At 35.6% G+C, this 19,104-nt stretch overlaps 1 protein-coding gene across 9 annotated transcripts in view; it reads right to left on the bottom strand.

Annotated features, from left to right (window-relative positions):
* Positions 1-19,104, bottom strand: part of LOC134647786 (voltage-dependent L-type calcium channel subunit beta-2) — a 197,056-nt gene that overhangs the window by 158,774 nt on the left and 19,178 nt on the right. The gene's annotated exons all lie outside the window — the stretch shown is intronic.

The raw sequence follows: 19,104 nt of genomic DNA, 5'->3' as shown, positions 1-19,104 counted from the left end.
TTGTTCATTCGTAATATTTGTAATGGCGACAAATGTTATAAGTGGATGATAAGTAAGGGACTTTAAATATTATTAAGGACCTTGGGAGCGGATATTATATAGGTACCTAAGTGCCGATTAATATTTATCGTGAACCTGTGTATATTTACCGGCAAAATATTCACGCGCCTGCAAAATAATCAAGAGAAACACAAGAAAAATAAAAAAATACAGTATATATTAGTGTTTGTTTTTAAGGTTAGAATGTATTTTTTTTTATTAAATATAATTTATTTTGCTATAGTCATTATAGTCAATTTATTTTAAGTTGGTAATCTTAAAACGGCTTTAGTTTTTGCTAAATATTTGCAAGTATTTCTTTAATTACATTTTTAAATACGTTTTTATTCATTGTAAAATGGCGACAATCCTTCAGTTTTATAATACACTCAGTGAGAACTCGTAAAGCTATACTATACTTATACGAGTGTCAAATTACGCCACAAAATTGCTTTAATCGGCTCTGTCAGTAATACAGAAAAAAGCTGTACTATAGCCATCATTTATTCTTTTAGTTTTATAATACCCTTATAGGCCAACTACTATACTTATAGGAGAGAAATATTACGCCATAAGAAATAGTTTTAAAACGGAGTTGACGGATACTTTAGTACAGCTACAAGTGCCAAGTGATACTACAATACAGCCAATATACAGCTTTTACGCTAAAATTAGCTTGTAGTGTCTCACAACTCTTAAAGTTTTAAAACGGAGTTGACACATACTTTTGTACAGCTACAAGTGCCAAGTGATACTACAATACAGCCTGTATACAGCTTTAAGGATATAATTAGCTTGTAGTGTCACACAACACCTAAAGTTTTATAGTAGATTTTTTATATTCTGATAAAGCACCTCATGCTTAGCAGTATCCTTTATAATGCTTTTATACAGCTTGAGCTGTATAATAACTGTAAAATACCTTTTATACAGCTTAAATCTTTTCTGACACCCTTATACGTCCCTTAAATTACTCTAAGTTCTAAATTGGCTGGTATATTGATTTTGCCGACACTTACATGCTACTTGGGAATAATACCATTAGTTGTAATCCACATCTTGTCGCCGCACCGCTGGATCACATCCAACACTACCTATTCGTTGTTTTCCGTTCGTCTCCTCTCTCATCTCCGCCTCAATGGAAAGGCAGCCAGATTCAGAATTTGACATATACTTGATATGGTGTTAGTAATAGTTACTATAATTCCAAGAAAAAGTTCCAATTTTCTATTATCATTACAATAACAATAACAATATTTTTATTCATAATTAAAGTTTAGCAGGAAGGTTACATTGAACCCCGCACTAGGCAAGGCCTGTATCGCGGGGGTCATGATCAACACGAGTGACCAGAAATAAAATTTATAATTATACTAAACATAAGAATAGGAATTATTTAGGAAAGAGAGAGGAGTGTGTACTTGTATATGTGTAAGGTTGTTACAAAATCATATTATTTAATACATATATCGGAATTTGCATTGCATATAATGTGAATGTGAATGATAGTCTTCAAATGATAGGTATAATGTCTCGTCTGGCTTAATTATGCTAATAAGGTGATCTATCTTTCATTTTGTTTCTTATTTGCCAAGCAGAAACATCTGCTACAAAACTATAGGAAGTTTATAACTAAAGTAAAAATAATCACAAACTGACCGCGCGCAACAGGATTAGCACTTACAACCTCCTTGATGTTTTCAACCAATTGGTATCAGGCTATGGCCACTAATCTCTTTTCTATTTTAGACTATGCCTTTGAAAGTTGTGGGACTTCTAGGACTGCCATTTATCCATCCTAGAATTCCTAGATACCTGATGTGTCGCCAGAAAGTTTCAAAATTACAAAATTTCCACATGGATACATTTTGGGCCAGTTTTTGTATTTTTATATGGGAATCAAAACTTTTAATTTCCAAAACGAAACTTTCCTTTGTTATCTGGGATATTTTCTGGAATTTCCGACTAACTTTCTGACTTTTTGGAATATTTTCTCAGCTTACACAATGTTAAATCAACAATCTGACGATTAGAAGAATTTAACTAAGTACCTAGTTTTGTTAAGAAATGTTTTTTTCTCAAAATAGATTAATCTTAAAATAAAGAGCGGTCAAGTCCTCGTAAATTAAGAAAAAGGACAGCTACAAATATTCGCGATGCATTAGCAGCTATTTAAAGAGTCTAAAAACATATTGTATAATATTTCAGCATCACTGGTTTGACAGATAGTTAGGTAGTTAATTTAAGGTTGCTAATACATGTGCTGCAAGTGCAGAAAAATAAGAGACATTCGGCCATATTCGAACTTTAAGATACGTCAAATACCAGAGATTGAAACGATATGGAATGGGTATGTCAGTGTCAAACAAGTGTCAAAAGTGACGTTTCTTCAAACAAACGCGTCACTTTTGACACTTGTTTGACACTGACATATCCAATCCATATCGTTTCAATCTCTAGTATTTGACGTATCTTAAAGTTCGAATATGGCTGATTTTCAAATGCCATTATAATTTGCGTCTGATTTGATTATTTAGAGTAACTTTTAGAGCGTGATTACAATCTTTGTCTTTCATTTAAAAAGAGATATTTTTACTATGTAGGAATAGAAACCACACTTGGTAAAATATTTTTTTATGAGTACCTAAGGTAAGCGGACCACAGACTCCCATTGGCAAAAAGCCGGGACGATATAAGGACAACGAAGAATAAAGATACAGCTTTTTAATAAAATACCGTAAAATGGGGTGAGTAGGGTTCGCGGGGAGACTTGGGTTATGAACGGGGAGAGAAGGGATGAAAGGGGGGTGAGATGGGATTTTAAGGCTACTGCTACAAAAATAATGTTTTCCAATTTGAAATGGAGCTATAGTAATACTCATAATAAAAAAAAATCCATCCAACAATCTTCCAAAATCACCTTTGTATGAAATGCCATGTCACCCCAATTACGAGGGACTACGGGGTGAGGTGGGATTTCCTGTTTATCGTCAAAGTTATGAAATGGAACTACCCAAAATAAAATAAAAACTAAAATACAAACGTCCGGAACACTTATTATATATGTCACCGTAAAATTGTAAACACTCGTCAGATTAGGTATAATATCGCTAGTTAAATTATAAACTGACGGTAGGGAGATTATAAACTAACCTAACCTACGTTAGATTATAAACTAACGGGTTCACAATCTTACGGTGTCATATACAGCATTCAGTTTGCATATGTAAAAATAAAATGTTATCGAAGTTTGAATGTCAGTTTTGCCCCTACTCACCCCATTTTACGGTAGGTACTTACGACAAAAAAATCTAATTATTAAATGTTTATATAGGTAACTGAGCAGGAAATGCCGATTCTACATGGCGTGACGTCCAAACTCCAAAAGTCCGGTGAGTGACCTAATCGAAGCATACCAGTTCCGTAGGCGATTGTGTCTACTCTACGGCCAGTATGGATGCACTTAATTTTCTTGACGTTTATGGTCTCTTCAAGCGAGTTCTCACTACCTAACCTGTCATTCTAAAAGGTCGGCGATAATATTAGAACATACGAGTACACATGACGTTTAAGAATGGTGCGGTGGCGTACAGTTAAGCCGGTTACAATGGTTTCGAGAAGCGTGTCGTAAAATAGATCGAGTTTCGCTGGACCGATAATGTTTCTAGGTCATAAAAGAGAACTAATTAAAGCAAGACATCACTTAAAGTACTTTTTGATTGACTATGAAGATATTAGTAGTACTAGTGAATGTGTTTAAATAATCTTCAACAAAGTTTGATAAAGTGCGGGATGAAGTAACTTAATATATTCAACACCAGTGAAAAAGGGTCACTAGAAATTCGAAGTGGTTTTATTGTTTGTGAGTGTAGCAAAAATATATGAAACAAAAATGCTTGGATGTTTTAATTTTTACTATTTGGTGTATGCGATAATGCAATATCATAGATGATTACCAAACATTTGTACAAATCGATAGCCCAAGGGTGGTCCCATATATTTAAATAACATCGATAGTCAGTTGTAATAGTCTCATCTCACTAGCTAATTATTGTTATTTTAATTAGATACGTTACCAGCTTAATTAATAATTATGTACCAGCGCCATTATAATTATTATACTGCCAATAAATAATTCAAATAACCGGTAATGTCCAATATAATAAACTCATTAAAATATGACGTTTTGAGATATAAATCTAAACGATAGGGCATTTATTTTACGACTATAAAAATTAACGAAAAACGGAACCGTTCTCATGCAACTTCGCCTACGCAAACATAGAAACATTCGTAATTTAAAAGTAAAAAAAGTTTTTTTTGGCCGCTATCGTTCGTAAGTTTTTTATAATTATTTACGCCTGGCACAATGCAACGATCATGACTCTGAAGATAAATGAAATAAACCTTTGTAGAAAAAACGCGACGTCGATTTGAGGACCGGGGCTGCATAAAAACGAAAGTGCATCCATTGTTGGACAAAACAGAACGATTTGGATGCGGCATTTGATAGGAACCTTGAGAAACTTTAATGTCAGTTAATAAAATGATATATACATACAATATATAGATAAAAAAAATTGATATTCTATTATATCTACTTTTTTATCAAAAATCTGTGATTAACGGTTATTAACCTACACCTTAACCTATTAAGCCGAACACTGACATCAGAATGATGTTCGAATCATGTTATTTAGATATCGTGATGTATCTTGCGCACGCCAATAGGTACATGTATGGACACATGGTATGAGTGAAATGTAAATATAATATAGAAACTAGCTTCTAGCCGTGACTTCGTATACTTACCTACGTGGAATGATGATGATGATGATTGTTAAAGACTATACTTGGTCCTTTTGCCGCTAAACCGATTTAATCCAAATTGATTTAGCGGTTTAAACGTGACGAGGTAACAGACAGACAGATTACTTTCGCATTTATATTAGGTACCACAAAGCATCAGGTTTCGTCAGGTAAACACAAACTCGCGATCAGAATCTAAAATTTAACGTCTTACATATTGCCAGTATCTTATATATTGCCAGTTCCACGCCTTACCCGATCCTCTTTAACCGTGGTAGAATCGGTAAGGAGATATGATATTATTTTTTGTGCCGGCAGCGCGGGGGTGGCGACACACACAGATGTAATCGTCTCTGTGTGCGTGCATGGAATAATTCGGGAACTAACTATAATATAGAAAAAATACAACCTGTGTATTTTTTGGTGTAAAAATACAACCTGTAAGTTAACCTGTGTGCTTAAGTTGTATTTTCACCCAAAAATAAATACAATTTGTGTCGGTCAGCAAAATATTATCACCGAGAAAGGACATAAGATATTTTTTATTGCAGAGGTCGCGGGCAGAAGCCAGTGAATTATAAAACACATCTCGCACGCCACCCCGTATACCTGCACATCACGTACATATTACATGTGTACACACAACATTCTAACACTTATTCTGCGTGTGTCTGAATGCATTATTTGTGCGCCCTTACATGTGTGCGTGTCGAGTCAGGTGGATTTTACCTTTGGTCCTTTGCTATCCTCTTGGTAAAAAAGGGGCCTATGAGTGTTGCAACTTTTATAAAGGTTTTATCTTTTGTAAGGGTAGTGTCACGGTAACATCGCCATATCGATAATTTATGTGTTGCGAGGGTACGTGAGAAATCGCGGCAGGTTTTAGTGAGGTGGTGAAATGTTTCTTTAGGATGCGAACTTTTAACTATTTGTATATGTATGTGTAAATCGTTTTGGCAAATAATAGAAACGTTAGGCCGTTTTTAGGGTTCCGTACCCAAGGGTAAAAACGGGACTCTATTACTAAGACTCCGCTGTCCGTCCGTCCGTCCGTCCGTCTGTCACCAGGCTGTATCTCACGAACCGTGATAGCTAGACAGTTGAAATTTTCACAGATGATGTATTTCTGTTGCCGCTTTAACAACAAATACTAAAAACAGAATAAAATAAAGATTTAAGTGGGGCTCCCATACAACAAGCGTGATTTTTGACCGAAGTTAAGCAACGTCGGGCGGGGTCAGTACTTGGATGGGTGACCGTTTTTTTGCTTGTTTTGCTCTATTTTTTGGTGATGGTGCGGAACCCTCCGTGCGCGAGTCCGACTTCGCACTTGGCCGGTTTTTACTAGTACGATATGTTGCTCGAGTTTTTATTTTATTGTATTTAATCAACTAAAATACCTAAATTGATCTGAAAAAATGTTGTGGTGCCATAAAGGTAAAATTTCTTTGAGAAATCACGCTTATGACACTAACACTTTGTCACTGAAATATCAGTTCAAAGTCAGTTAAGCCAGACTCTACTACAGATGTGCAAGTTGAGGAGAATTTCAAGTTTTAAGTTAGAAATGTCTCGGAAATTTTGGAAAAAAATCACAAAAAACTTTATTTTCAGAACCTACTAACAGTAAATTGTCTAATTTAAGGCTTATTGAAGATTTACCCACTGATATCAGTGGGTGAGCAATATGGCGGGGGACGCGGGAGGAACGTTAATGCGCCCGATTTATTTGCGCGCGTGCAGGGCTGCGGCTGCGACATACAGCTTTGTAAATACCTATACAAGTACAAATTACTCAACTACAGGCCAAATTAAAGACAGTGTATTTTATAAGTGGTTTACTGACAACTTTTTTAATACTTACAGCTGAAGACTGCAAAAGTGATCAATTGATCATCTGTCTTTATCCATTTTTAGGGTTCCGTACCCAAAGGGTAAAAAACGGGACCCTATTACTAAGACTTCGCTGTCCGTCCGTCCGTCCGTCCGTCCGTTCGTCCGTCTGTCACCAGGCTGTATCTCATGAACCGCGATAGCTATACAGTTAAAATTTTCACAAATGATGTATCTCTGTTGCCGCTATAACAACAAATACTAAAAATAAAATAAAATAAATATTTAAGGGGGGCTCCCATACAACAAACACGATTTTTTGCTCTATTTTTTGTTGATGGTGCGGAACCCTCCGTGCGCGAGTCCGACTCGCACTTGGCCGATTTTTTGTATTCCATAAGTATAATATATCTATTCATGAACATATAAAATATTTGTTGACTTTTAAATAAATGAATTGAATATTAATTTTAAAGGTACTTATGTACGAATATTTATTTCAAAAACAAAACAACAAATATTTTGAATAAAACATAAACCCTTATAATTAATCACAACTGCCAGCCCTACAGGTACTTGCAGGTACTCTTATCGCGCCATCTTTCCACTCCGTATTATATTTCCCCAACTTATTCCATACCGGCCATTCGAAAATAGCCCTTCACACACTCCACATGAGGTGCACGCGAAGTGTAAAATAAAGTTGGTTGCAGGGTTGTCGGGACCGTGTGACGTTTCATTAGAGTTTCGAGATTAACTTATTTGGGTGTTTTTTGCATCTTTGGCGGGCGCCGGTGAGCCGATCAAATTGACGTAACAGGCGACTTGATATGGTTTTAGAGGTTTGTGTGATTTTTGTACTCATATATTTTAGTTTATGGTAACTTTGCACAAAGTTGGCAGTAAGAACGCATACACATCCCTGTAACCTTACGTGACGTAGAACTTGGCATAAAAACTTAGTGTAGTCCGACTCTAGTCTAGTTTCAAAATGTTATTTCGCAACTCTTTCCCTACGTACTCCGTTAGTTAGGGTATCCATTTAAAAACTAAAGCATTGTTTCGTTGCGTCAGGTGTTATGACACGGCGCAGGCAGGCAGGCTGCGCCAAGTGTAAATCTGCGCGTGTGCGCGCGCGCACCTGCTGTGCTAAAAATAGCCGGGACGCCTTTAGGGAAACTTACAGACGAAGGAACAAGAAGAGGAAGATTTGAAAGTAGTATTAGGTACTGCTTTCTTTGTGAGCTGTAGACCTCGCGAACTTCCATTTGTATCCAAAAACTAATCGACCAAATAATAAATTAAAATTATTTACCCCACTCACAAAACTGTAAGATTCGGTTAAGAAATGTGACCAGTTCATTTTTGGCAAGTAATAACTTATTTTTGCGACCTTCGAAGAGTAACATATTATTGCAGGTCACTGTACATAAAACAACATGGGCTTTACAATTGTAACAGTGTTATTACGTAGAATACGTTGTTTACATACTGCAATGAAATGTTGTTATTGTAAGTATCCCTGTACCTACAGCCAGGCTGCGCCGGCGCGGCGGGCGCGCACCTGCTGCTGCTAACAATAACAATTATCGTTGCAGAGGTGACCCCGGTGCCAACGCGTGCCCAAGAGAAAGGGTTACGGCAGGGAGGCACTGACATTTTATATTTGGTGCCTGCGTAGTTACGCAAAAATAAACATTTCGTAATGTTATTAGATACATCAAAATATTTTCCAAAATTGATAGATTATCAAGATAATTTTGACTCTACAAACCAAAGTCAAAAGAAAGGCCTCAAGCGACAAATAAGTTTATTTACGACGCGACATATAAGTACTCGTAAATTTGGTAATTAAAAATGATTATTTTTAAGAGAAACTCAAGCAAAAATTATTCTGACGATAATTATGTAAAATTATCTTATTTTTATTTTAAGTGTAATAAACTGCATTGAAACCATTATTTTGGGCACATGCATCCAATTCTAGCCTTCGTTCATACAAATTACCATTAATTCAAAATAACGGAAAACCTCACCAAAATTTCAAATAACTGACCTAACCAACAAAATTCGGCGTGGCCGCAATTTGGGCACTATCCCAGCAAGATGGCGTCCCGCATGCGCCGTGGCCCAAGGCCGCGCGGAGGACGCCGCAAGGGCACTCCCGCGCAGCGCGCAGGGCGCATCTGGCCCTGTGTTCAAGCAGGTAACCTGCATATCAGTTCAGAGCTTCCAGTTTAAGCGTGAACCCTAAGATTTAATTATGGTACTGGATGGGTCTGTGGCACTATTACGTTTAAGTACTTACATTATGCGGTAACTATGGTTGACAGAAATTTTGGTTTGATAAATCAGTGACCACAATATAGGTACAGCCATACAGCGCAGTAAAGCTTCATATTTTGGCTATCAAATTAGATGACCTTTCTATTACAATCAATAACTCTTTGGTGAATCTAATAAGTTAGGAAATATGAATGTATGTATATCTTAAGGTTAAAGTTATACTGGATTTCGTGTTGGTCAGGCATGATAAGCGTCAATAATAACTACTCTTTTGTCTTATGCTAACTTTATACCAGTTTTGTAGTGACTTAAATCAGTTTGAGTGCGACATCTGCTGTCTTCGTATTTTTTGATGCAACAATATATTAATATGGAGTGTTTGAATTTCAATTTGACGGCAATTTATGGTGAAGGGGAATTAGAATAATGTTTGATGTTATATGTAATAAATGGGGTAACGGCACCTTGCGCAAAATTTTTGTTTTTATGGTAGGCCCTAAGTATTTTTTATTTCAGTTGTTTGTCCAAAACGGTATTCTGACCGGACGGCTTAGTCGGGTTAAGGCTTTTAATTTTCTTGAATGACAATCACTTAAACAAATTGCAAAAAGAAAAAAAAAAAAAAAAAAAACGTTTATTCAGAGATCTTTCTTATAACTAATTACATATATTCTTCTGCCAAACCACAGAGTGGTTTGTTGGCAGACGAGGCTCCTTTATGTATTTGCAAGCTAGGTAGTTGATAGGTAACTTAAACTTAGGTATCTACTCAACCCTTTACCTCATGCGCAGCCCTATATAGCAACTATTAAAGTTCATTTTTAAACAAATACTTTTTATTTATGACATGAAGTAAGGGGTTAACTCTATATTCTTAGCGTACAGTAAAAGAAAATCAAAATAAAATTAAAATGCAACGTATTATTGACTTTGTATTTTGTTTAATAAAAAATTGCTTAGTTTCTTTTTATATGTTTGTTTTGTCATCCTTGTGGTCTTTAAATCCGACGGTAACTCATTATAGATCTTAGGGACTAAATATTTTCTACTTCTCTGGCCATAATAATTCGTAAAACTAGGTACCAGCAATTTATTACTATCTCTGTTTCTTATTAACCTTTGATTGACAATAGGTATTTTAAACTCATCATTACACATTTGTTCTAGAGCTAATACTAACTTGACTTTAAAGAGGATATGTTTTCTTGCTTTGCAATAGAAAAATCAAAATCCAAGGTTTTTATGTTTGATTGAAAGGAAAGATTTTTAGTTTATTTTACTTCCAGGTGCTTTCATTTAATAGACACCTATTATGTCAAAGTGTTTTTTCTTTGGCTATGTATTAGTAAAGTTTAAAAAACCGCGAAATTTTCACATAGAAATATTTCAGAAACTTTTCAAATTTTTGTACATGGTTCGAAATTTACCATTTCTAAAATGAAAGTTTCCTCTAAATACTCGTATTTTCTTTTGTTACCTATAAACATTTTGCAAATTGCACATCTCTAGCTCAGATATTATAAAATTCTGTAAGCAGTAAGTTATTTTAATGTGTTAGTTTCGAAACAGACGCGCTGAAAATGACTACCTTACCTTATAATATAATAACCGCAAGGCATCATAAGTTAGCTGAGCGATATCGCACATGCACTAATGCATCCGCTACTTGCACCGTGACTAAGTGCAGTAATAATAGCGCATAATGGCTGCACATTAAACTTGCATGTGATATGTGTTTGACATGTATTGTTATTATGGAAATTAAAGTTAGCCCTCTTCAGTAGGTAGGTAAAGTGTCATTCAATAGAACTTGCTAACTATGTAAACAAAAGTTACTAGTAAATTGACATTCAGTGTCAATTTTAGTATGGCGGTTTGTTTACATAGTTAGCAAGTTCTATTGAATGACACTTTAGGTACCTATACCTACGAGGGGCGTTCAAAATATTCTCGGTATTGATATCTTACAACCTCTTCTAAAATTTCTTTCGTTACTGGCCGCTAAGGTTTATTCATTGACATTAAAAAAAAGTATAATTCGAAGCGAGATGTTCTTTTGTTTTTCTGCAATTGCTGAACAAACATGAACATCATGTGGGAATTGACAATGTTAACTAAATTAGAACATCGATGCGTGATAAAATTCTTGACAAAACAGGGTAAAAATCAAAAAACCATAAAAGAGGAAATGGATTGTGTTTACCGTGAGTCTGCTCCTTCTTTATCTACCATTCAAAAGTGGTCAAGCGAGTTTAAACGTGGAAGGGAGAGTGTTGAAGACGACCCTAGACCTGGCCGGCCTGTAGTAGCTACTTCACAAGAAAATATTGATAAAGTGGAAAAACTTATATTGGAAGATGGTCAAGTGAAGGTAAAATCTATAGCACAAGTAACCAATCTCTCTATTGGTACCGTACATGATATTATCCATGACCATATTAATATGTCAAAAGTAAGTGCAAGATGGGTTCCGCGAATGCTGACTCGGCTTCAAAAAGACATGCGTGTAGCTTGTTGTTCCGATTTTATTGACCTGTGCGGTGAAAATCCTGATGAGGTGCTGCAAAGAATAGTTACTGGAGATGAAACCTGGGTTCATCATTATGACCCAGAGAGTAAACAAGAGTCCATGCAGTGGCACATTAAGGGTTCAGCTCATCCCAAGAAGTTCAAGGTCATCCCTTCAGCTGGCAAGGTCATGGCCACGATATTTTGGGATTGTGAAGGAGTATTACTGATCGATTATAAAGAAAAAGGTGTAAATATCACAGGACAGTACTACGCTAACATTCTACGTCAATTAAAGGATGCAATCAAAGAAAAGAGGCGAGAAAAGTTAACCAAAGGTGTTATGCTTCTGCATGACAACGCCCCCGTCCATACTGCTCATATTGCCAAGGCAGCTATTGTTGAATGTGGGTTTGAAACTGGTACTCACCCACCGTATAGTCCGGACTTAGCCCCCAGCGACTTCTTTTTGTTCCCCAATCTTAAAAAGGATCTGCGTGGAAATAAATTTTCCGATGATGAAGCATTGAAGGCGGCAGTGGAGGAGCATTTTTACACGAAAGATAAAAAATATTTTTATGCAGGATTAAAAAAAATAATTGATCGATCTTTTAAGTGTATGAACATAGGGGGGGAGTATATTGAAAAATAAAAATATCAAACTTTTCGTACTTGTTTGTTTTCATTCTCATACCGAGAATATTTTGAACACCCCTCGTACATAGTGGAATGAAAAATTAAGGATCCATAATAAAATGTATTTTTTATGATTATTCACAATTCACAAATAGCGAAGACCGATTGACTCACACAAATGATACAAATACAAAAAAAGTAGGTACATACTAATTTTGCCCTTTGTGGAAACTAATAATAGATTTATTTTGCAAATAATGGAATGCATGTTTATCTACATGTATTTTACTATACAAGTTCATTTCATTCTAAATTATAATGACAGAGCTACTTTAGTGCAAATATTTTCTTATTTTTTAGTCATAGTCATAGTCATAGTCATTTATTTATAATATTTTAAATATTACATGTCAATTTATTTAGGTATTATACGTAGGTTCCGTTGTTATATAATATTCAAATTAATTAAATAATCAGCTTAATTAAGATATCAGGATAGGTACAATTACAATGTCAGTTATTCAATGAAATTAGATACATTACATTATTATTCATAAATTACATTTACAAATTATTCGGTAGGTCGAAAAAATCTTTAACATCGTAAAAAGAGTAGTCCAATTGCCATTTCCTTTTAGGCTTTACTCAAGGAGCCTCTTTTAAAAACGACCCACAGCAAAACATGTTGAACACAAAACTTAATTTCAATGACTACTATCACTTCTACAGCATTTAGTTTACATTCACGTTTCACGTTTGTACGCTAGTAGCTCTTTCCGTAAGAAACACGTTAAAAATGGATCACACAAAGTACAAAAGCGAACCCTCCTTACAAGGGATCACTTGATGACCTCTTGTCTATAACAAACACAACAGCCCCATCAGATATAACTAAACAACCGAGGTGTCACAAATATCTGAACACGACACTATTTCGAACGCGTTAGAGCGTTTTCACATTGTTCGATCCGATATCCGATATCGGATGGATAAAAATGTATAAAATATGTGTTTTTCTGTTTCTGTAAATACATACATAAGAAATATATTTATAAAAAAAACTTAATGCAAAAAAGCATACTTGATGTCATAGAGCATTCTCTAGCAGCAAGTTCTCATAGGCACCATCCGACATCCGATATCGGAGAGTCACTTCCGATGATTCAGCCATGTCGGACCCCGTCAGCTGGCGACCCGACATTATCGGATGTCAGATGTAGGATATACTGCGGAACACTGTGATACTGCAGAAGAGAATGTAGGATCCTACATCAAAGATCGGATCGGACTATGTGAAAACGCTCTTAGAGTGCATGTTTAGACATTTGTGAGCACCCTGGCCGTTGAGATATATTTGGGGGCTGTACAAACGGACGCATCGCAATTTGAATAAAAGATGGCCGACCGCGTCTATCCTCGTTATTGCCGACATACCTCTTGCATTTCCGATCGAGGGCCAACGAGCGTGTTTTATTTGCCAAACGATTTAGGGTCTAATGTAATGGTTTTCACATTGCCCAAAGGTCTTTTATTCAAATCAGATGTCAGTGATATTGAAAAGTATAGCTGGTCAACCAAATCTTGTCAGTAAAAAAAGGCGCAAAATTCAAATTTTATATGGGACGATATCCCTTCGCGCCTACATTTTTCAAATTTGCCGCCTTTTTCTACTGGTAAGATCTGGTTGACCAAGTATAGTTACAATTGACAATGACTGTGATATCGTCCAAAATGAATTCTCTGTAATTAACTTTTAGAATTTTCATCGCTGTATTTATTTTAAATGTGTTGCGCACTAAAACGCAAGCTACCTCCGTTGCTACAATAAAAAACCTTCCATCCACGCACCACGCACCTCATAAAAACCCAAACAAAGTGCGTTCTCGGCTCAAATCCAAAACCGGCTCACGCACGGTCCCGTTGCGTAGCGGGAGCGGGCCGCGGTGCGTAATCGTACGGTGAAAGCATTTCGCCAGCGCTACGACCTGCTACGAATGCTACGCCGTAGTGAAATTTTAATTTATGTTCATACAAAATGTTTACACTTTATTGAGTTTAAATTTTAAATAACAGATGGCGCAGAAATCAAAGCACGCAACGGCAAAAATAAAATAAAAATGTTACTTACATCTCTAAATATAAATTAACCCGTGTAGTTTATTTGAACTTAGAACATAACTCTATTTTATATAAGCAGCACTCATTAAGGCCCGTCGCATCGGTCTCAAGTTTAATTAACATCAAAGGTTCAAGTTAAATGTATCGTGCTGTAATTATTAGCGAAGGGATGCGCCCGTCGGACCGAAATAACTCAGTAAAAATAATAAACCACTTGCACTAATGACACGCGTCGTCCCGCTCTAGCTTATAATTGTGGAGTGAGACGAAATTGCAAGCCTACATTATTCATTAGTGCAAAACGAGCAAAAATTTTATAAGCAAAATTAAATTACTTTGACGCTTTGAAATCGATCTGCGTTGTTATCGTTTCGTTTTACATCCAAAGCGTGTTAGCTAGGGGGCTGCTCGGATTTTTCTTCTTAAAGGAAGCAATGTATAAGTAAAATGTAAAGTAATATTTTTATAATATTATTTGAAGAGTGCGTGGTGGTAGAGGACAGACAGGGCGAGGTTATTTCGAGTGCGGACGCCGAATCAAGCGTTATTTATTCAAGTAAAGTGTAAGGACGAAAGGATACAGTCTTGTATTTATTTTGGAAGGGATTTAATTTCAGTTTGCTCGGCGTCGGAGCTGAGGGCTTCAATCTGGATTCGCTTTACTTCGAACAAATGTGATATTTCTATATCTTACTTAGTATTTATTTTAGATCATAAATTAGAGTACTGAAAAAGGATAAATGGTTGAAGGAGAATGATTTTAAAATTTATCTGTAAAATAATATAAGTACAGTCACCTGCAATAGTATGTTAGTCTCCAAAGGCTGCAACAATATTATGTGACACGCTCTTATGGCTCTACAAATAAGATCGTGTCAGATATTTCTGCGGCCTTCGTTGTGTAACATATAATTGCAGGAGACTGTACCATCGCACACACTGTTAACTGACGTTACAGTTCGTAAACCTTATTATAAAAGGCATAAGGTCCACCGATGGACAGTTAAGTAAGAGTATTCGGTTGATTAAATGTTAATTATTAGATATGACTGTTAAAATCACGTTTGTTATTATCATATTAAATTTGGCAACTGTGAAAATGGAATTACATCTGTGTTGAAAATGACAATTTGTTTTTCAAATGTATGCATGGAATAAAATTTCCTGTCTTATAATGTATATTAAATCGAAGAGAATCTATCGTGATTTTTTTCACGGCAACTTCAATCACGGCAGATTTGTAACAATGATACAAATTAAATTAAACAAAGAAATATGTATTAAATAATTCTTTCCCTCCCTGCCGAGGTTTTTTGGAGAGAACACACTGTGAGGTTCGTTAAAAAATGAGTGTACCTACTAGCAGGTTTTTAAAGTATCGGCAACGCGCATGTATCACCCCTGGAGTCGCTACGGCAAATACCACCAGGCGGACCGTATACTTGTTTGCGATATGGTATAAGAAAAGTTGTTTATCATATAAATTGACAGCTAGAGCTCTATTCTGAAGTAGCTACATCGACACTTATATATCTATGTGGGCAGCTATCTGTCATAAAGTTTATGTCAGGGTCAGTGGCCTAATGTGGTGGTAATATCTACTCGTAGTTCGCGCGTCTTATCTCGGCAATTAGTCGTCTTAGCACTCATTAAACGAGATGAAGACACGTTTGGAAAAACATACTTAGGCTAGCGGGGGTTCAGCAAAAAATGACTGAGTGGTCATAGAGCCAGACTGTGGAGAGATAGGTACCTACTACAGGAAATTAAAAAGGGATCATGTGCCTGACTGTTAATACTTAATACAGTTCAAATAAATTTAAACTACCAGCAAGAGAAGCGACAGTACAATTCAATTTACACTTTCATTACTTCCGAGTATTTAAAATGTGTATTTTCACGTGAGTGTTCACGAAAATAAAACAGACGAATTAGTACGAGTACTTTCATTGTCTCATGTTAAGTTACTGTTGACAGTCTACAAAATATTAACAGGATCAATATGCAATAAAATGGACTAAGTAACTGTAAGATTTGTACCGCAATATGTAAAAAAATGCAGGCATTAAAGTTATACAGGATTTTCACTCTTCGAGACCCTATACATCTCTAATTTGATTAACTATATTATTGTAATCTTTTAGTTATGACACTTAGAGACATTTACACCTCTAAATAATTTTAGATTATAGTTTTTGTGTTTGTGTTTTTTTTTTCAACACTATTATTATAGGTAGTTTTTTTTTTAATTCGACAGTTAGAGAGTTTATACATCTCTATGTAATACTTTAGTTTGATTTGATATTTGCGGCTTAGTTGTATTTTATAATTGTTGATGTGTTTTTTTTGCTGTATGTAAATTCCATGTTGACGTGTAAAAGTGCCCTTGTGGCCTATTTGCTGAATAAATGTTGATGTTTGATGTATGTTGTCTTAAATCTTACATCACACAAATAATGACCCTGCTGGGAGAACAATATCAAATTTGCTTGAAGAAATTTCGCATAGGTATAAGTTCGCCTTTCTACTTTCAATTCTATATCTGCAGTGCAGTTACCGAACTGCACTGCACGACATATCTTTGTTTCGTACAATAAAATATTTTTACTTACTTAAAATCGGTAGAAATAATAAGTGATATAAAATATGGTCCATCATATTATGGCGGCTCATATGCGTGATCTCAATACGAATGTCCGCAGTGGCGCCAACTACGGATTACCATCTAATTTCTTCACGACAATATTTTTTAAACTTTCTAAATATCATGAAACATGTCTCACCCACGAATTATGACAAAATGTTACAAATAAGTTGGACTTAACTGTACCTTAAAGGCACTGGTATTAGTAACATAGCTCGTAAATAGATTGCTCAGTATCGTTGTTCTAAATTTAACAACACATAAAATGGACCTTTAACCTTTTATGTATATTGTTAAAGCTTACTTCAAGACCTCCACGCCGACAATACGACCAGTGCTGCATTTAAATAGCCCAAATATTAGGAGAATCTTACACATAACGCAATTCTTATACTTATTCAAGGTTTACATGACCAAAACTTTACTTCCACTTATGAGTCTTATGACCAGTCCAACCAAACTAAATGCCGTGTTAAATTTAAACATAATGTTTTTCTTATGCTGGTTTTTACTTGTATTTACATACGGCTATGGTTAAATCCAAAATATCTATACTAAAAATTCAAGAACACTGTTGTTGACATGTAATTTTCAAATACATATATACAATTTATTTTGTAACAAATGTACAATATTTTGTATTCAACGCCGAACATCCCTACTAATATTATAAATACAAAAATAACTCTATTTGTATGTCTGTCTGTCTGTTACCTCTTCTCGCTTAAACCACTGAATCGATGTACACAAGATTTGATATGCAGATAATTGCCAAAAGCCAAATCAGTCAATTTAAATTTTTTCAATTATATATTTCTAAGCATTGTGATATCGTTAGCAGACATCTCTATTTAAATACAAAATTAATTTTTGACCGCGTTTGATATATGTAATATACAGGATGACATAATATTATCACACTATACTACTCGTATTCGCCGTCACCCTGTATCGCCCGTATACACAGTGCGCACACGCATTTGGACATTACACGTAACTAACATTATTTATAGGCCGTAAATCTCGCGGCCTCATTAGCCGCGCGTGTGTGGGCACCTTTATGACTGGACTTAAAAGGCGAAACACTTTTTACCGCGCGCTAGATTGTGACAATGGATTCGTTATGATGGTAAAGAAGCCGAAAATTACTGAATTTTATATTACTTTTGTTATGGGTAGGACAAGTTCTTTGCCCATGGTCAACTTTATAATCCCAAATGAAATGCAAAAAGGAACTTTGTTAAAAACAACGAAACCTATTACTCGTTGTTGTGTTCGGGTTTCATGAGTATTGAAAGTTGTCTGTTCTACGAAAAGAACAGTCAGCGATAAAAGCTTGTATCAAAAGAAAGTTTCCCCAAAAAACTCATTTTACATCAATAGGTCATCTTGTTAAAATGCGACAATGCGGCATTCTAAATGTTAAACCTGATCTGATTAGACTCCGATCAGAATCGGTGAGTCATTGATTTATTAAACAGATCGACTCTTAATGATGCTTAATTAATATTGAACAATTCCTGCCGGCGCGGCGTTCGTCTAGCTACAAACTCAAAAAAACCGGCCAAGTGCGAGTCGGACTCGCGCACGGAGGATTCCGCACCATCAACAAAAAATAGAGCAAAACAAGCAAAAAACGGTCACCCATCCAAGTACTGACCCCGCCCGACGTTGCTTAACTTCGGTCAAAAATCACGTTTGTTGTATGGGAGCCCCACTTAAATCTTTATTTTATTCTGTTTTTAGTATTTGTTGTTATAGCGGCAACAGAAATACATCATCTGTGAAAATTTCAACTGTCTAGCTATCACGGTTCGTGAGATACAGCCTGGTGACAGACGGACGGACAGCGGAGTCTTAGTAATAGGGTCCCGTTTTTACCCTTTGGGTACGGAACCCTATAAACGTAATAGATTCAAACTTAAGAGGTACAGGACGTACCTTAAATCAGTTCTGTTTTCTACACTGTGTATAATGATTTACTTTTTGAGATTTGAGATTTAGAGCCAAATAATCAATGAACTGCTAGGATATTAAGATTTAATCTTATTAAGAATTGGCGTTAGCACTAGTTTTTACGGAAACGACTGCCATCTTACCATCTAACGCAAAGGGAAAACTAGGCCTTATTAAATATCAAATGAAAAAAATTCATAGCATACAATACCATGGTAAAAAAATATAAATAATTCATATTTATTAATGTAACGTATACAATAATTGTAAACCAC

The sequence above is a fragment of the Cydia amplana genome, chromosome 5 (assembly GCF_948474715.1).
Source record: "Cydia amplana chromosome 5, ilCydAmpl1.1, whole genome shotgun sequence".
Lineage (NCBI taxonomy): Eukaryota > Metazoa > Arthropoda > Insecta > Lepidoptera > Tortricidae > Cydia > Cydia amplana.
This window is presented reverse-complemented; position numbering and strand designations above follow the sequence as displayed.